Raw genomic sequence first — 20,789 nt, forward strand, 5'->3', positions numbered from 1 at the left:
GTACCAGGGTTCGTATCGTGCCATGGCAGATGGTGGAATTTGAATTCAGTCAATACCTGGAATTAAAAGTCTGATGATGACCATGAAACTATTGTCAATTGTTGTAAAAACCCATCTGCTTCACTGATGCCCTTTAGTGAAGGAAATCTGCCATCCTTACCTGCTCTGGCCTACATGTGACTCCAGACCCACAGCAATGTGCTTGACTCTTAGAAATGCCCTCTGAAATAGACGGCAACTAGGGATGGGTAACAAATGCTGGCCTAGCCAGTGATGCCCACATCCCATGAATGAACTAAAAAAAACTGTGTTGGCATGGGTCAGTGTGTTAAATTGTTTTGGACTTGCCATCCCCCCGTGGAGCTCTGGGGTGTTAGAGTGTGAGTGCCAACTGTCAATCACGCCGGCCAAGGGGTGAGCTCTGGCTGCTTTGCAGCTCGAGGGCCATGACCCTGCTGTGCCCTGCAAGGTGTTCCTCAGCTGGGGTTGGCCGAGCTACAGTAGAGCTGCAGATAGAGAGTGCACTAATCAATGCTCCTCTATCCTGTCAGGAAAAGACATCCCATAACGATATAGGACCCCCACACCTCCTCATCATCTCCCGATATGAGCAGGAGGCCTTGGAGCTCAAGAGGCGTCATGCATCTCAGTCAAGCAGCTGCGGTGAGGTTCGAGTGTCAGATGGAGGTATGAGTGCAGTGCACTGAGGTGAGAATTTTGGCTTGTGCAAGCATTCTAGTGCAGTCTCTCCATTGATGTGAGCCTTGAATCTGGAGTCCCATTGATCATTGAAAGACGAGGGCACCATGATGCAAATCTTCATTGTCTCACCAGGGTGGCTGGCATGCACAGTGACAGTGTGATGACTTTAACTAATGACATGTCCTTCTTCTCCCTTTTAGGTTGGCCAGCAAGCATTTGCTCTCAGGACCCTGATCCTGGAGGACCACCACACTCCCCAAGCACCTGCGTCACACCCACTTCTGAACCAGGCACCAGTGCAGATACCAGCACCTCAGTAGGCATTACTTTGGCGGCTAATATCTCAGTGCACATTGGTGAGGGCACTTCACACTTGCTTGAGGTGCAGGCAGAGGCAGAGTGTGTCCAGGGTGCCAGCAGTCGGAGGGCTGAAGACCAGGACAATGCTCAGTTGAAGGCAGATGATGAGCCTCTGGAGTTGTCCATTAGGTAGTAGATGCTGGACATCCAGTGAGATGTGTGGGAAGATCTTGCGGAGATCCAAGAGGGTATGCGTGCCATGATCTCCGTCGTGGAGGAGTCCCTGTGGAACATGAGCACTGTGTTGACCCTCATGGCCGAGCGCAATGCCTCCTCCATGGAAAGAGTGGCGACTTTCATGGAGAGGCTGCTCCAGGAACAGAATCAGGGGTTCCTGGGGTTATGCTCGGATCCGCATCTCCTCACACAGGCAATAAACTCAGCTGCTCAGTGTTTGTGTGCGAGATGGATGGGGCACCCAGTATCCTAGCTAGGTGCCCGTCCACCAATGGCGAGCAGGGAGGTCCACAGTGACCTCACGTTGGTGCACGAGCTGCTTGTTGTCTCTGTGGGCTCCTCTCAGGGCACTCTGGATGACAACAGCAGCTCTTATGCCCTTCTGCCAATGACCACGGCATCTGATGAGACTGTGGTGACTGGGGAGATGTCAGCTGTGGCACTGGCCGCTCCCTCTCAGGCAGGGCCAGCACAGGCTCCACTGGCCAGAGGATGCCCACCAAGATCATCATGGCCAACAGGACATCACAGTCAGCAGGCTGTCTCCAATGCCAGTGCAAGCGAGGGGGGAGCACCTAGATGTAGCACCCGCAAACCTAAGTTTAACGCACCTTAAGCACAAGGTCACGGGTGACCTTTTGTTCCCCGATATTAATTTTCTTTTTTTAATGCTGTTACTACCAACATCAGATATTGTTCAATTCAATATTATGTGAGTTCCAACATTAAATTATATTTGCTTTTGTGTTATTGGCCTGAGTGTGCTTCATTTGTTTTGTAGGCGCAGTGTAGGCCAGTATGTAATGATGGAAGTGGTTAGTTCAAAACTTTATTGCACAGGCGCTGAGTTCATCTTGGGGGCCAAGGAAAGGGTCATTTCTGTGATCCAGGGTGGAGGCAGCTGCCCTGGCATGAAATGGTAGCATTTATTTGGTAGCCTAGCTGAAGGAGCATTGGATCAAGGTGACCCCGACGTCCCTGCCTCCCTGGAGGTTACTGATGTCTGGCTCCACTCCCTCAGCGTTCTCCTCACCGTGCTCCTCTTCTGACTCCCTACTGGACTCATCTTCTGTGGCCTGTGCAGCTGCATCAAGATCCTCTTCCTTCAGATTGTCAGTGCCAGATGTGGAGAGCGCAGCATGCAACCACTGTCAGTGACACCCGCTCTAGGAGGTATTTCAATGTGTCCCCTGAATGGTCCAGACATTGGAAGCGCATCTTGAGAAGACCGATGGCTCTGTCTACCACAGCCCTTGTGGTGCTGTGGCTCCTATTGTACCGCTGCTCACTTCTGTTCTTGGATGGCGGAGAGGTGCCATGAGCCACCTTTTCAAGGGATAGCCCTTGTCACCCAGCAGCCATCCATCCAGTCGAGCTGCAACACTGAAGAGCCCCGGAACCTGGGAGTGTCTCTGAGGATGTAGGCATCGTGGGAGCTGCCTGGGTACCTTGCACAAACTGCGTTCTGTGATCACACACTATCTGCATGTTCATGGAGTGAAATCCCTTCCTGTTGATGAAGGCACCGGGCTCACCCGCTGGTGTCTTGATGGCCACATGTGTACAGTCTATTGCACCCTGGACACGGGGGAAGACAGCAATCGCTGAAAAGCCTCTGGCTCCCTTAGGTTGGCTGGCCTCATCCGTATGGAAATAAAGAAAGTTAATACTTGCCTGAACGGAGCGTTTGTCACCAGCTTGATACAACTGTGGACAACTGATTGGGAGACTAAAAAGATCCCCCACTGAGCCCTAGAAAGAGCCAGAGGCAAAGAGGTTGAGGGCCACTGTGACCTTCAGAGCCACTGGCATCAGGTGACCACCCACACAGTTGGACCTGATCTTAGGCCTGATCATCTGACAAATGAGGGTCACAGCCTCCCTGGAGAGGTGGAGCCTCCTTTGGCATTGCACTTTGGACATATTGACGTAGCTGCTTCGCCACCTATAAATCCTGGCAGCATCCTGACACCTTCTGTGGCCCCTTTCACCTTGGACTTCCTGTTGGCCCTGTGATTCTCCTCCCACATGCCCCTCCCCTGGAAGCTGCATTGGGACATCTGGCCTCCTCTCCCTTCTGCCCCTCTGTTCCTCCTCAGAGGAGGTGTCTCCAGCAGAGGCCACAATCCCTATTACCAGGGTAAGGGAAGGTTGTCTGATACCTGGAAGGGTCCACACGGTCCAAATCTTCAGGGGGCTGGAAGACACAAATGAGTCCAGAAAGGAAGCCTGGAAATGCTAAGAATGCTAGGAAAGAGATTAAGCTGACAAGTACCGATAAGCCACCAGCAGCAGGTTACCTTGAAAACTCCTCACTATTCACATTGACAATGCTGCGAACCCTTCTTATCCCGCCTGTGGATGAGGTTTTGCAAATTGTGGCCTGCCTGCTTCTCCGTTTTGCTCGTGCGACAAGCGAAAAATCGCACGGGCAACGTTAAATCACAGTCAATTGGGTTGTCATGGGCCTTAACTGGCCTGTTAATTAATGGCGGGTGCGGCTCAGACTCCCGCACGGGCCTGCCAAGCAAAATATCACGCGATGAGGTCGGGACGCTCACCCGACATCATCATGCGTTATTTAACGTTCCAGCTGGTCGGGCGCTCCGTTCAGTTCTCGCTGTTCTCTCCTCGCTACTCTCTAGGTCTATCCTCACTGCTTTCTCAAGTTTACCAGCACCACTCATTTCGATAGAGCAACAGTTTTAAAACTCTAACAATGAACAGAAAAGCAAGCGCTTTGTCATTGTCTTTCCTGGAATAGAAAATAAACTTAAGCTGTATAATTAACCCCAAAAAGGACTTCAAATCTTCAAGGATTCATGCTTTATAATTCCAAATTCTTTATAATTCCAATAAAACAGTGAGAGTGGAAGCTGGGATAAAACAGGGAGAGTGGGAGCTGGGATAAAGAGTGAGAATTTTTCTACAAAAAATGTAATTTTGTTCTAACTTTGAAATCTAGAAGTGTTTTCCTATATTTTTCCACTCACAATTTTCAATTGCTTGGAAAGAGTTGTGGGACTTTGCACCCCAGGAAATGACGATTAAAGTGCTTGAGAGAAGTCTGTAGGATGTTTCTGATGTCAGTCAAGCCAATTGCTACTGCTATTTCCAAATTATCTCCAAAACTGTCAAATCCCGCTGCGATGGACTGCTGGAACTGGGTCCTATTTGCTGAGGGGTCTCACCAGGCCTTCAAACCTTCACCAATTGTCTTGATAGATTTTTGACCAAAAAGGAACGAGAGCAATCTTGTCAAACTCAGATAGCTGCTTCAGCACAACTGTACCCATCACCTGTCTGTGAGCAGCCTGGGCCTGTTAATTGAGCATATTTATGAAGACATTAGTTTACAAAGTTACCACCATTGCCTCCTACACCCCCTCACCCCACCCCCCAGCTGCACAAAGTGATATATGAAGAGTTATGTGCTTAAAATTGTCGTCACTCAATAGTGTGTCAGTTGAAAACACCTTTGCTTCTGAATCACAAGGTTGTGTGTTCAAGTCTCCCTCCAGGACTTGAGCATGAAACTGCAGTGCAGTACTGAGGGAGTGCTGCACTGCTGGAGGTGCTGTCTTTTGAATGAGATATTAAACCAAGGCCCCATCTGCCTTATTTGGTGGATGTGAAAGATCCCATAGCGCCATTTCAAAGAAGAGCAAGGGAGTAATCCCGAGTCCTGGCCAATATTTATCCCACAATCAAAATCACAAAAACAGATTATCTGGTCGTTATCATGTTGCTGTTTGTAGGAGTTGTGTGTGCAAGTTGCCTGCTGTGTTTCCTACATCACAACAGTGACTACACTTCAAAATATAATTAGCTGTAAAGCACTTTGAGATGCTGGTCGTGTAAGGTGCTATATAAAGACCAGCCTTTCTTTCTTTGACTAACTTGATTGAGTTCTTTGATGAAGTAATGGAAAGGTTTGATGAAGATAGTGCATTTGATGTATGTATATGGGAATTTCAAAAAGTGTTTGATAAAGTACCACATAAGGGAGCTGTTAGCAAAATTGGAGCCCATGAGATTAAAGGGGCAGCGGCAGTGTGTATGTGAAATTGGCTAAGACAGAAAGTAGAGAGTTTTGATAAACAGTTGTTTTTCAGACTGGAGGGAACAGAGGCCATAAAGTACAAAAGCAAGAAAGTTATGGTTAAGCCCCAGTAGGAGAATTCTGCCAATTCTGAACACATGTTAAGGCCTGAAAGAAAGTGAAGAAGAGATTTACTCGATGGGTATCAGGGGACTTCAGTTATGTGGAGAGATTGGAGGAGCTGAGGTTGTTCTCATTACAGCAGAGAAGGCTAAAGGGAGATTTAACTGAGGTGCTCAAAATGATGAAGGGTTTTGACAGAATGAATAAGAAGGAGTTGCTTCCAGTGGCAGAGGGATCGGTAACCAGAGGGTGCAGATTTAAGATAATTGATAAAAGAACTAGAGGTAAGATGAGAATTGTTTTTATGCATCAACGTGGTATGATCAAGGATGCACTGCCTGAAAGAGGGTGGAAGCAGATTTAATAATAACTTTCAAAAGGGACTTGGATAAATACTTGAAAGGGAAACATTTGCATGACGGTGGGGAGAGGGTAGTGGAATGGGATTAATTGGATATCTCCTTCAAAGAGCCAATGCAGGTATGATTTTGCTGAATGGCCTCCTTCGTTGCTGTATCATTATCTGATTCCGTGTGCCCTCTGTTCTTGCAAGATAGTTTGGCTGGATGTTGGAAGTTTGAAAAAGCGTACAGTGATACCCAGATTACCAACATGAATCTCAATGTGTGAGAATAACAGAACATACGCCAAGCAGTTAAACTTTGTTGAGGAAGAAATTTTCTATGTATACCTACAAACATACAAAATAGGAAAAGACCAGTTGTATCTTCCTACCCATACTATCATCTTGGACTTAAGTATCATGACTTCAAATACTCCTAACCGACAAAAGCCATGTAATTGCATGGGAGAGGCCACAAAATCTGATTAATTCATGAAAAAAATCCAGCACAATTCTGACATCCGAATGAAACCAAAATAAGTTCCAGAAAACCAGAGTTGCCATTACAAACAGTTACAAAGTGTTCACAGCACTGAAATAGAAGTAAAAAATTAAAAACAAAAAACTGCGGATGCTGGAAATCCAAAACAAAAACAAATTACCTGGAAAAACTCAGCAGGTCTGGCAGCATCGGTGGAGAAGAAAAGAGTTGACGTTTCGAGAGCGTGAAGCAGCACCGAAGTAATCATCGATGTACCGGAGAAATAGTTATGGAAGGGGGCCGGAGTAGGACTGGAACTAGGAATGTTCCACATACCCCATAAAGAGACAGGCATAGCTGGGGCCCATGCGGGTACCCATAGCCACACCTTTTATTTGGAGCAAGACCTATCGTGTCAGCTTGCTCCTGCCCCACAGAACTCATTTCTCGTTATCTTGACTCCCTTCTCTCTCCCCTTGTCCATTCCCTTCCCACCTACATCCGTGATTCCTCTGACACCTTACGTCACGTCAACAATTTCCAGTTCCCTGGCCCCAACCACTTCCTCTTCACCATGGACGTCCAATCCCTCTACACCTCCATCCCCCACCAGGATGGTCTGAGGGCCCTTAGCTTCTTCCTCGAACAGAGGCCCGAACAATCCCCATCCACCACTACTCTCCTCCGTCTGGCTGAACTTGTTCTCACACTGAACAATTTCTCCTTCAACTCCTCTCACTTCCTCCAAATAAAAGGTGTGGCTATGGGTACCCGCATGGGCCCCAGCTATGCCTGTCTCTTTATGGGGTATGTGGAACATTCCTTGTTGCAGTCCTACTCCGGCCCCCTTCCACAACTCTTTCTCCGGTACATCTATGATTACTTCGGCGCTGCTTCATGCTCTCGTCGGGACTTGGAAAAATTTATTAATTTTGCTTCCAATCTCCACCCCTCCATCATTTTCACGAGGTCCATCTCTGACACTTCCCTTCCCTTCCTTGACCTCTCTGTCTCAATCTCTGGTGATAGACTGTCCACCAATATCCATTACAAGCCTACCGACTCCCACAGCTACCTTGACTACAGCTCCTCACACCCCACTTCCTGTAAGGACTCCATCCCATTCTCTCAGTTCCTTCGCCTCCATGGCATCTGTTCCGATGATGCTACCTTCAAAAACAGTTCCTCTGACATGTCCTCCTTCTTCCTTAACCGAGGTTTTCCACCCATGGTCGTAGACAGGGCCCTCAACCGTGTCCGGCCCATCTCCCGCGCATCCGCCCTCACGCCTTCTCCTCCCTCCCAGAAACATGATAGGGTCCCCCTTGTCCTCACTTATCACCCCACCAGCCTCCGCATTCAAAGGATCATCCTCTGCCATTTCTGCCAACTCCAGCATGATGCCACCACCAAACACATCTTCCCTTCACCCCCGGTGGCATTCCGTAGGGATCGTTCCCTCCGGGACACCCTGGTCCACTCCTCCATCACCCCCTACTCCTCAACCCCCACCTATGGCACCACCCCATGCCCACGCAAAAGATGTAACACCTGCCCCTTCACTTCCTCTCTCCTCACCATCCAAGGGCCCAAACACTCCTTTCAAGTGAAGCAGCATTTCACTTGCATTTCCCCCAACTTAGTCTACTGTATTCATTGCTACCAATGTGGTCTCCTCTACATTGGAGAGACCAAACGTAAACTGGGTGACCGCTTTGCAGAACACCTGCGGTCTGTGCGCAAGAATGACCCAAACCTCCCTGTTGCTTCCCATTTTAACACTCCACCCTGCTCTCTTGCCCACATGTCTGTCCTTGGCTTGCTGCATTGTTCCAGTGAAGCCCAACACAAACTGGAGGAACAACACCTCATCCTCCGACTAGGCACTTTACAGCCTTCCGGACTGAATATTGAATTCAACAACTTTAGATCTTGAACTCCCTCCTCCATCCCCACCCCCTTTCTGTTTCTTCCCCCTTCCTTTTGTTTTTTCCAATAAATTATATAGATTTTTCTTTTCCCACCTATTTCCATTATTTTTAAATTTTTTATGCCCCCCCCACCCCCACTAGAGCTATACCTTAATTCCCCAACCATCCATTCTTAATTAGCACATTCGTTTAGATAATATCACCAACTTCAACACCTATGTGTTCTTTTGTTCTGTTGTCTGTGACATCTTTTGATGATCAGCTGCTATCACTGCTTGCTTGTCCCTACAACCACACCACCGCCCCACTTCTCTTCCCCCACCCAACCCCCCACCCACACACACACACACACCTTAAACCAGCTTATATTTCACCCCTTCCTTGGATTCACCTAGTTCTGCTGAAGAGTCATGAGAACTTGAAACGTCAACTCTTTTCTTCTCCGCCGATGCTGCCAGACCTGCTGAGTTTTTCCAGGTAATTCTGAAATAGAAGATTTAGTCCAACAAATTCACACTGGCGTTTATGTTCCACACAAGCCACCTCTCACCCTTCTTCACGTAACCCCACTAACATATCCATTTCTTTCTCCCTCATGTGCTTATCTAGATTCCCCTTAAATGTATGACACTAATCACTTCAACTGCTCCTTGTAGTAGACAGTTCTGCAGTCTAATCAATCTCTAGGTAAAGAGTGCTTCTGAATTCCCAGCTGGATTTATTAGTAATTTTCTTATATTTATGGCTCCTAGTTCTGGTCATGCCCACAAGTGGAAACAACTTCTCTATCTCTACCCTGTTAAACCCTTCATAATTTTAAAGCATCTATCAGGTTACCCTTCAGCCTTCCCTTTTTTAGGGAAAAGAGGTCCAGGTTGTTCAATCTTTCCTGATAGGTAGAACCTCCTGGTTCTGATATCATCCTTGTGAAATATTTTTGCAGCTTCTCCAGTGCCTTTGTATCCTTCTTTTTATAATATGGGGCTGGATTTTACCAGAGGGTGGTGGGGCGCCATGGGGGAGGAATGGACTGCTCACACCCATGAAAAGAAAGTCAGCCGGCAGCTGACTCGCCTGAAAGAAGGTTGCCCTGCAGTCATAATGCGCTGTTGGTGGGCTAAACCAGGTGGCAGTGAGACTTCCGCCCCTCAGTGGGAGGAAGTCCCACCCTCGAGAGCTGCTAGCCATTTTGATTGGCTGACAGCTTTAGCAGTCCCAGTATTACCAGAACTCAGTGGTGGACACTGCCAGGGCTGCAATCAGGCCCACGACGAAGAGATGAATGCCAGAGTCAGGTAAGCCAGAGCCAGGCCTTTTTGGACAGTGAGGGATTGGGCAGCCGGATGAAGGTTGGGGGACAGGGAGTGCGAGGGAGGTGGGGTGCTGTTTTTGGAGAGCAAGTGGGAAGGAACGAAGGGGTGGGTAACATTTTACGGGGGGAGGGCACTTCTGATGTGTACAGGGCATCTCTGAATGATGTGCCTCCCCTTTCTGCCTTTTTTCAACTTGTGCTCAAAAAATGGACTTCTCACCCCACCCACCTGCCCACACTAACCATGTCATGCCGAGGGCAGTATATTATCTCAGTCAATTGGATGGTAACAGTTGCCATTAATTACTTATTTGCAAATGACAGATGTGCAACTGTATTATGTGGGACAGCTCAGGGATGGGAAGGAAGGTGGTGGGCTAGGTACCCCTAGTATTTTATGAGCTCCTGCACCCCAGCCAAAATACCTCCAGCAGAGGGCAGTAAAATTCAGTCCATGAAGACATGAGACATATTGATCCAACATCCCATCTGCCTTTTATACACAGTAATATCAGCCTCAGTAAGCTCATTTTTGAATACTTTTAGAGAATTCACACTCACCCCAGAAGCCGGCAAGTTGAAGCAAAGGTTGACGATTCTCAATGAAAAGAAAGCCTCCCAACATCTAACCAAGTTCTATGCTTAGGTGTCATATTTTCTGATTCTTCCTAACCTATCAAATTCAAATAGTCTAACCACATGGACATAGTCTAATCTCTTCATTATCTGAAATAGCTCAAATCATGTTGCCCCAAAGTTTACACTTTTCCAGCGTAAGAAAATGCGGCTTCTCAAAGTCTTATGATAATGAAGGTCATTTAAATGAAGTTATCAATCTAGAGGTCCTCCTCTGAAACTTTTCCAGAGCTTCTATCACTCAGCATTTGAGGAAAACAAAACTGGACAAAGCATTCCAGATGATGCATCATCTAGGTATTAGACATGGGCATTGCTAAACAGTGCTTTTGTTTTATATTAGATTGCTGAAGCTTTAACCTTCGCAAAAGCCTTGCAGTGCTGATAGTGACCCTCCAGAGCCTCAAGCACTGTAACAGTTTGACGTCTTGCCTACTCAACAAACTTGCGGCTAGAAATCCGATTGGGCCTGTTTGTGGGTGCAGGGATTGCGATGCGTGATTACTCCATTCCCAGTTGAGATGATGCTAGCAGCACGCAAACTTAACTGCTAGCTGGCTGCTCACTCAGCAGGAGGCCTTGGTCCATTTGTGCTACAACCTAGAGCTAGTCTACACTTCTTAAAGACAGCCTGCTGCTCTTAAAGGCAAGGTGTAATCAGGCTGCAGCACTAATGGAACTGTTTTTAAGAGTCTTTCAGGAAAGGAAGAAAGACAACCAAGGCTGCACATATGAAAGAAAGGGTTCCCAGGTTCTCTGATCCAATATGGGAGGCCTTAGTTCTGGAGGTCAAAAGGAGGTTAGCAGTCATGTTCCCAAAGGGGCCAGGAGGCCGTCAAGGAATACCCTAAGAAAGGATTGAGAGCAGGTGGCCAGGGAGGTGAATTTGAGGAGTCTGACCCTGAGGATCTGGCTGCAATGCCACAAAAAGTTCAATAACCTCACATGAGTGATGAAGGTCAGTAAATGTATCTTCCTCTCCTCCACACCACCAACCCCTCATGCTGCTCAATATGCCACATCACTAACCACATCACGTCACCTCCACACACTTATCAATGCTGCAGCCTCACACCCATATCCCGCAGCTTTCACTTGTTTCTAGCTATTCAGTTATGGTACAACACCCAAACACATTGCAAAAAATTCACTAACAGTCTTACAGTCTTCCATCTCTTTTGCAGGACAAGGTCACAAACAGCAGGTGGGAGAAGCAGAGAACTAGCAGGGAACACATTCTTGCATCTCTCAAGACCAGTGCATCATATTGTAAGGCCAGCAGTGACTGAGGTCATTGCCTCTGACATTGCTGAGAACTGAGGGCATGTTTCTGCATTATGCACCTTCTCTAATTCCATTTCAACCTCATCCTGCCAAGTGACATGAAGAACAAGCTACAGATAGTGTGAAAATGGACATCTTGCTTTCTGTCCATCATCCCCCTACCTGTTTCCCTCACCCCAACCCTCACCTTTCTATTTTCAGATAGCTAAGCCTGGCCAATCAGTGCAGCCTCACAATGTAGAATGTGAGCAGAAGCAGGTTTCTGATGAAAAAGCGCTGTCACTTCATCTGACACTTGCAGCCACCAGCTCAGATATTGGCACTGCATGTACTTTAGAGGATAGTATAGTGGCAGGATCTGTACATGGTAAGTCACTGGGCACGAGTGGGTTTCAGCCAAATCAGAAGGAAAGGATAGTGTGTGTGCCAGCTCCCAGGAAGGTATACAAGAGAATGCTGATGGGCATGTACACAGAGATGCTTGGTGCATTGGCAGGTCTGCTGCAGACCCTGTTGTCACTTGTCAATGAACATGGAGGAGTCCAGCCCCAACTTGGAAGAGGATTTCTCGCAGTACTTGGAGCCCGTCCTTTCCAGTATGCAAGTTGTAGCCAACTCCATGACAGCACTTGAGGACCCAGCCATGATGCAGCACCTGATGGTTAATGTGGCAGCTTCCATTGCAGCATGAGCAGAAGCCAATCAATGTCTGAGTGCCATAACTCAGACTGAGGCTATGAGATCACTGCTTATGGCCATGCAGGATCAGACTGCTGCCATTATGGGTGTGGATGCCAGTGCTCAAAAGGGCTTTCAGGATCTCACAGTAGTCCAGCAATCTGTGCTCCAGAAGATTACTAAGATTGCTGAGGCACCAGTTGGGAAGCAGAAGTGGCTCAGTGATCCATAAACCTGCTTTCCTCTTCCAGGATGACAGTGTTCATGCTCCCATCTCTACCAATCTGCCAGTGACCTGCCAGCCCAGGTTGTTGCCACCAGTGCCAAGGTGGTGCAGTTCAAAGCCAGACCCTCAAGGCTGATAGTTGATTGAGGGCATCCTGAAAGGTCATCTGCAGTCGCCTCCACTGAAAGTCAGCAGCATTCCATCAGTCATGCTTTAGCCACTGAAGTAGCACTGTGTAGGGGGAACCAGATCAGGTGAAGGCTTGGGCAAAGCAGGCACTAAGGGTATACCCATGGATAAATAGTTCCATTTTATGTTTTATTGGAAGTGTTGTTGGATAAACTGGTTATGCAATTTTTTTTACTGTTGTCTTTTATTTCAGGATTTTGGCCAAGAGGATACTGTGATGATCCATAGCAGAGGGATAGAAGGATGGGGAATTGTGCAGCAATGGCAATCTGGAGATTAAATTTTAGGAAACTGGAGTCTGAGCAGCCACTTATGGAACTGTTTTTAAGAGTCTTTCAGGGAAGGAAGAAAGATAACCAAGGCTGCACGTATCAAAGAGAGGGTTCCCAGGTTCTCTGATGCAATCTGGGGGACCTTAGTTCTGGAGGTCAAAAGGAGGTTAGCAGTCATGTTCCCACAGGGGGCCAGGAGGCTGTCAAGGAATACCCTAAGAAAGGATTGAGAGCAGGTGGCCAGGGAGGTGAATTTGAGGAGTCTGACCCTGAGGATCTGGCTGCAATGCCACAAAAACTTCAATAACCTCACATGAGAGTTGAAGGTCAGTAAATGTATCTTGCAATGATATTTCCTATCCCTCACACCGCCAACCCCTCATGCTGCTCAATATGCTCAATATCCTCAACATCACTAACCCCACCATGTCACCTCCACACACAGCTTGTCCAAAGCGAAGGAGTTCCAGCTGCCGCCTCCCTTCCTCCTCCTCTTTCTCCTCATGACATGCCTGCCGAGGTCCTTGTTGGTAGGATTCATTCTCATAAGAGCAAGGTTGTGGAGAACACAACAGATTACCATAAACTTGGCAACACACTCTGCCGAGGGTTTCACGGCTCCCCCTTAGTGGTTCAAACAGCCGAACTGTTGTTTTGGAACAGTGATGGTTTGTTCCATGATATTCCTGGCATCCGCATGGCTTACATTGTACATGTGCCGTCCATGTTTGGTCAGGTGCCAGGGATGATTCATGAGCCAGAGGTAAAGAGCATAGCCCTTGTCACCAAGCATCCAGTCTCTTGTTTGTCATGGTGGTTCAAATATGGCGGAAATGGCTGACTGGTGCAGGGTGAATGCATTGGACAGCTGCTGGGGTAGTGGGCATTCACCAATATGCTGTTCTGTGGAAGGTTGCACACCAACTGCACAATCAGGGAGTGGTAGCTCTTGCTGTTCCAGTACATCTCCCTGTTAAGATGTGGCATCCTCAGAACCATGTGTATGTAGTCGATGACTCCTTGCATCATTGGGAATCCCACTATCCTGGTAAAACCACATGCTGATTCCTCCTGCTTCTCTCTGGTTATAGAGAAGACTCTGTCCTGGCAATAAGGGCTTATATTACCTCCCTGATACAGCGATGCATGGCAAAGATATTTCGGCTATGTTGCTGACTCCCGCTTGAAGGATGTTCTTGCGTAGAAATTGAGGGTGACTGTGATCTCCATGGCCACTGACAATGCAGTCTTCACCCTGCTCTGCGGCTGCAGATTGTGTTGGAGGAAATGGCGCAGCTCAGGGACTATCTCCTTGGTGAAATCTCCTGGATAAGGCAGGGGTAGGAGAAATTCTCTCTGAAGACCATTGGTGGGCAAGACCTTCTACTGAGAACCCTCCTCCTCCTCCTCTCCCTCTGTGCACAGCTTCTCCTCTCTGCTGACTATGCCCCATGTCCCTTCTTGCTGCAGCCCAAGACCAACAGCAGGCTTTCTGCTGACAAGCCCTCAAAGTCCTCTGATCTCCTTGATAAAGCCCAGCACCATTCCCTTCAGAATCCAACAACATTTTCAAACTCTTTCGACACTGAAGACTGAACTTCCACTCACTCTGCATCAGCCGAAGAAAAACAAATAAACACTTCACCTGAAAGTCTCATGCTGATGCCTTTAAGTAGCACGACAAGGATGGGGGGTGGGAGAGGTAGGTGAGGGGGCTTCCCTCATGCAGCTAAACACATATTCAGTTTGGAATTTTTAGCAGAGGCTGTGAACATGCCTTGTGAGGTCAAAAATGGGAGGTTGGGCATTAAATCAGCATTGGATGATGTTTGACCTTATGATCTGCCTACTCTGAATGCTTCTGGACAGCACAGGATGCCCTCACTCGTGCAGGTACAAGCATAACAATTCACATGGGTCATGCTGGAATTGGCCAGAAACGGTCCACCTGCTATTTTCATGTCTCCATAATGCCAGCATTAGAGGTGCTGTGGAGCCCAATTTACCGTCTTTAGCTTTGGAAATCTGCTTACAAGTTATGCCTTAGTCCTACTCACATGTACTTAACTACCTTCAAGTCACAAGTACAGTAAGAGTTCCAGTTATAAGTTGCAGATCAAAAGTGTGCTGTGTTGCAATACAAAAACTGCCTGTAAAAAATTATGGGGTAAATTTTAACTCAGTGGATGGAACACATCGGTTTTGGTACAGGTGGGTAAGGGTGGGAGCAGGGTGGGGCTGGGGGCAAGAGTAACAATAAAAACCAAGGAAATTGATAGCACCTCAAGAAGCCAGCTCTAACCTGTTGCCTTCCAGCTTTCACGAGAGCAAATTAGATTGTGCGCAGGAAAGGCAGGTTGGCAATTAACTTAAGTGAATTGTGCAATTAGAGCAATTATTCAACTCACTTTTAAATTTATTATTGAGTCCACAGGCTTGCCAGGCTTCCTAAACGCACCACTGAGAGCAAGACAAGATCACAGCGGCAACTGAGGGGGTCAACCTACCTCATGAAAATATGGCATTAAATGCTCAGTACTCAAAGTTACTTTCTGACCTGCTTGGCAAATGGGTTTGTTCACAATAGCTCAGAATACTAGGAAGTGTATAGACAGAGAAGGTTTGACGAACCTGCAAGGTCACCTTGTCTGTCTTGTTTAGGTCATCAAACTGCTTCCAACACTGAATCCAGGAGCATAGCACCATGCTTCTACAGCTGATCTCTTCTGCAATCTCCAACCATGTCTTCTTTAGCTGCAGGCATCTTCCTACCACTGATAGAGAAAAGCATGTCTCCAATCCTCACTGAACCCAGCAGCACATCAGGGAGGGTTCAGTAAAGAAAGGCACAGCATTGAGGGCCTGGACTCCTTTATGAATCTTCCTCTTTACTTCCTACCAAATCCAATCCTTCAACCTGCAACTTTGAATAGTTGTTTTAAATGCTGAAGCTGAGATTGCACCAAGTGTGTCCCGCTGTAACTGATTGGACAGGAAATTTGTAAATAAAATTATAATGAGGTGGTGCTGTTAAAAAGTCATTGACAGATGCATTGAACTTACTTATGTTTCTCCTACATGATATCAGATCCCTGTCACAGTCACATCATATGCCCATAAAGCAGCAATAGAATGTGGACATTGTAACTTAAGGTGGACTCCAGAGGGGTCAGGTGACTTCTTCTGTGGTTTATATACAGGCAGAGACTAACTTTGTGTTTGGACATGTTTCTGAAAAGTCATTAAAAAGTAAATGGCCTTCCCAGGTGTTGGTGACCGCCCTCGCCATTTCAATTAAAGAGACTTAAAATAACAATGGCTATTAGACTTGTTAGCCCCATGAAGATGAGATTTCAAATAAATACATTCAGGAGGCTGCTCATGGCTGGAATGTTGATAGGATATCCTTCATTCTCCATTGTGTGCCAATTACATCTGCCATCAACTCATTGTATGGACAATGGAATATATCAATACTGTTGTCACAAACCTGAAACTGGCTGGAGGTAGCTAATATTTTATTAATCCAAAAGGGAAGCCAAGTGAGCCAATCTGGGATACGAAGGCTAGAGAGATACCATCTCTCGCCCAGCACAAGGGAGGACTCTGCCTCAAATTTACCTTAGGCAGAGCAGAAGGGCTTATTATGTAGTGAAGCTTATAGTCCTTCACAACAGGGTTTTGACCAACTTAGATTAAAAGCCAGAAGCTTGTTATTGTTTGGGGTGAACCAGTGTGAATCCATCACCAGAAACCTCCAACCTTCATTTTTCTTTGGTACATCAAGTGAGAATCCTTTAGATCTGCAATGATTCAATTACCATCTTGCAGACCAATTAGAAGTAAACTTAGTTATTTCAAAGAGTTAAAAAAAAGTTCACTTCTAAAAGTTCATGCTACATCTTTAGAAATCATCTTTCCTTGTGTGTGATGTGTGTTTTGCTGTGAATGAGGTGAGAGTGTTGTTGCATTTACATTTCAGGTATTGTGAGAAATAAACATTTATCACTTCTTTTCATTTATACTTACAAGAAAGCCTGTTTGTGTCTGTTCTTTAAAATCACAGCACTCAAGGGGTTAAAACATTTCTTCTCAAAAATACATCTCAGTCAGCCAAGAGGTGGTAAAAGGAGGAAGTTATCCTACCTCTCTCCCCGTCCGTAATGCCCCTCAAAACAACAACAGTTTTTATTTATATAGCACCATTAACATTGTAAAACATCTCAAGGCACTTCCCAGGAGCTTTATAATGCAAAATTTAACACCAAGCTGCTTAAGGCTATATTAGGGCAGAGGGCCACAAGCTTGGTCAAAGAGGTAGATTTTAAGGTGTGTCTTGAAGGAGGAAAATGAGGCAGAGAGGTGGAGAGGTTTAGGGAGGGAATTCCAGAGCTGAAGATTTTGGCAGCTAAAGGCATGACTACCAATGTCCTGCAGGCCCTGTGATCCTCATGCTCCCAATGTTCTGCAGCTCACTGATCCCGATCGGACTATGCCAAACATGAAATCGCTATGAGTTGCACATCGGTCGCTCTGTGTCATATACCATTTCTTGCCAAACAGGCATGCAGAAAACCAAAATGTTGGCCACTGCTGCCACCTAACCAGCAGTTGGCGGATGAACTTGGGAATGAAAGTGAGAAACTTTGGGTCTGTATGGTTTACTGCTACAGCATACAAAGTATTTCACCAACAAAGGGAAGACCTCTCTAATGGAATAAGCCTTTTCTTGGCTACCTGCCATTATTGATCCTGCAATTTTTGTATAGAAATATAATAGATATAAATCAAAATTTGATCTTTACAATTTGTCATTATTGCCATATCCTTGCAGGCATTCTGCTCTCCTTTTCTATGGGGGAGCTCCCTGGAACACCAAAACAGGCATATTCTCATTTCACCCAGCTCATTCAACATCAACTTTACTGCAGAATCTCAAAAGCATGGCCATTTCTGGCACGCCTCCAGAATTGTTACAACAAAGGTACCAGGAAGTAAAGCTGGCAGAAGTGATTTTACTTTTAAATGGCTGTTACAGTCTTTTTAGCAACGACAGCAGTGAATGAAATCCCTCACCCCTGGCCTTCCACCATGAGAACTCCTGTCTGGGGGTTGTTTACATATAGGCAGTTTGCTCCACATATGACAACTGATAGGCAAGTTAAGGTCATGTGAATGGCTGTGCACCACTCAAGCATTGCTAGCTCCCTGTCATTCTGGCTGCCTCAGCGTTCAAGATGAATAATCTATCCCAATGACAAATAAGTGTTCAACATAATGTTCAAATCAAAACACAGACTAATTATTTCCTGTAGGCTGACGTCTGTCAGTGTTGGCAACTCAATTCACATAAAGTTGAACCTTGCTGCTTGTATTTGCATTTTGTTTCAGTGTCTATCTAGGCCATCATTTTCATTTAAATGATTACTTTGTGGAAGTAGTAAATGTGTAGGCTGGATATCACTTAGCTACTTGCTGGGATTTTGATGGCTTTGGCTCTCCATGGGCTGCGCATTATGAGACCTCTCTATGTGTATGAGTCATGTGGAGACTATGGGGGCTGTGGTTTGAAGGGACCCTCTTGTCTTGCCGGATGCAGCAGGTAATTCTGGAAAGCTGCCCATCAAATCACGTGTGTGTGTGTGTGTGTGTGTGTGTGTGTGTATCATCATCCTGTGGTCCTTGCAGAATGTTCTTTGCAGCTCTTATCCATAGACTAGCTTTTCTCCATCTGTAACATCAAAATCTTACAGTGATTTCATGTGATCAGCTCATTTTACTTTTCAAGTGCTATTTTAAGTGCTTAGCTGGGTAGTCATTGCAGTTCACACCTGATTTAAAAAATTCAATGCTGTTCCCTCTCATTCGATGACTCACTGTGTGGGAGAAAATCCCCATAATTTTGGCTACAGCCGGTAACATCAATGATGTGGGGAAGGAAACAGGAATAAATTCTCCCAGAAACTTCTTGTAACCTACATTTAGTCGATCATTAGAACATAAACAGCAATTTCCAGCCTTATTTTTCCGTTACTTTCTCCTTACGTTTTTCACCCAACCCCAGATATGTTTCTCTTTGATACGTTCTCCAGCAGCTCCTGGTGCTTTCTGATTTTGCATTGCTCCAGTGATCTACCACATCCACGACCCCCACAACAATGCTTTTTGCACACGCTTCACTTCACACTATCTTTTTCACATGTTTTACCAACTTGAGAATAATTGCCTAAGACTGGAAAAGGACAGAATGATAGTCATATACAATAGGGTCCTTTGCTACCCCTCAGCAGGTGATCAATGCATCCGCCTGTGAACTGCAGACTAAACAGGAAGCAGCTAATGGTCTATCATTTAAGAACCATTGCCTAAATTGTCAGTCTGAAGCAAGGTATTGAATCATGGAGGGTATTATAGTCAAGACTGATTCTCGTGTTCATCCAATATCTCCACATGTACAGTACACTTGCAGTCAGAGGATTTTAGGTAGTGACTAGGTGTGGAAGCTATAGTTAAGGCCTCACCCAAAGGCAATGAGACCATTTGTTATGCTAAACAAAAACAGAATTACATGGAAAAACTCAGCAGGTCTGGCAGCATCGGCGGAGAAGAAAAGAATTTCTGGCAGCACCTACTTACATCTTCATTGAGGTCAACTAATTCAACACAGATTGAACCTTCCTGATCTGCATTGCTCATCACCACATCATGCTGTGCATCTGTTCACTGATTTCTTGGGATACTAAGAAGAAAAAGCATTTTAAAATTAAAATACTCTAAATATTCAGGATTTCTCGCTTTAAACAAAAACCTGTTCTCTTAGAACAAGTGAAGGGTTATTTGATAAGGCATTAATCCAGAACACATGTTTCCCTCCTTCACTCCATGATTTCAGTACTTCACTGAACCAAATAAATTTCTGCCAACAATCAAACCATCATTTGAAACCCATTCTGATGTTATAATGCATCTCACACCTAGAGAAATGTTCAGGAGATTTAACAATTTCAGACACTCTACACTCGTGACATATAATAGACAACAAGATGCAAGGTTCCTGCTGACAGCCCTTATACCCAGATTACCAGACACAGATGCCATTTGTGATCTACATGTCAAAATCTCGATAACAGATGGCAATGCCCTCCATTAAAGTCACCCCTTCTTCAGGCTACTCAGAAAGAGGACATTTCCTAGTGGGAAGTCTCAACATCAGGTACGTGTTCTGTGTGACCCCACAAATTCCAATAAAATACACAGGTAGGTGTTTTCAAATAGTAGTTCTTAACCCTATTGCCACTATATTAGAGCACAGGCTTACCTTGGTTCCAACTTTACAGCTTTGGGTTCTTTTGCACCATTTTTTCATTCACAGGCCTTGCAACAGTCTCCATAGGCAGATTGCATTGTTTGAGATCCGAAATCTGTGCTTTATAATTTTCAGTCCCTGTAGAGAGCATGGTCCCAGTGATCAACATTTATTCCAGTTGCAATATTGCTAATTGGATTAAGCTATGCTTCCATGATCACTTTGAATATCACAGACAGACTAAGATTCAACAGCTTAAAACAATTAATCACATTTATTTACAAAATCAAATAGTTATAAAATACAGCAAATTAATACCCAAATATGAGACAACTGGAATTAATAACATACAGATTATCTAAGCTCTCAGAAACCCTTCTCCAAGAGTTAAAACAGTCTCCTGAAATTAAAATGGACATTCTCTGTATCATTGATATAGTGAATGATAACTGTTCACGTTTCTTGTTGTTCTTGATATCAGAATGCTATCTTGAGCCATATTTCTCAGGTTAAGAGTTTCACATTAATATAAAAGTCAAATATTTATTGAGCTCTTTATTTTGAAAACTCATCAGAATACATCAAGCCACTCAGTTTATCAAACCAGGGTAGCTAAGGATGAACAATAAATGCTACCCTTGCTAGCTATGCCCATATCTCGAGAATGATTAAACAGAAAGCCAATTAATGAGCAGGTCATTGAATCAATGGGTAGCTGTTGGAGTGA

The 20,789-nt window shown here is 45.6% G+C and overlaps 1 long non-coding RNA gene across 1 annotated transcript; it reads left to right on the forward strand.

The window, feature by feature from the left end:
- Positions 1 to 9,358: 9,358 nt before the first annotated feature.
- Positions 9,359 to 16,751, forward strand: LOC121282975. The gene is made up of 3 exons (XR_005944157.1): positions 9,359 to 9,454; positions 12,678 to 13,082; positions 15,191 to 16,751. It is a non-coding gene; the product is annotated as an uncharacterized LOC121282975 (long non-coding RNA).
- Positions 16,752 to 20,789: the final 4,038 nt, after the last annotated feature.

Source organism: Carcharodon carcharias, chromosome 10, assembly GCF_017639515.1.
Source record: "Carcharodon carcharias isolate sCarCar2 chromosome 10, sCarCar2.pri, whole genome shotgun sequence".
NCBI classification, from domain to species: domain Eukaryota; kingdom Metazoa; phylum Chordata; class Chondrichthyes; order Lamniformes; family Lamnidae; genus Carcharodon; species Carcharodon carcharias.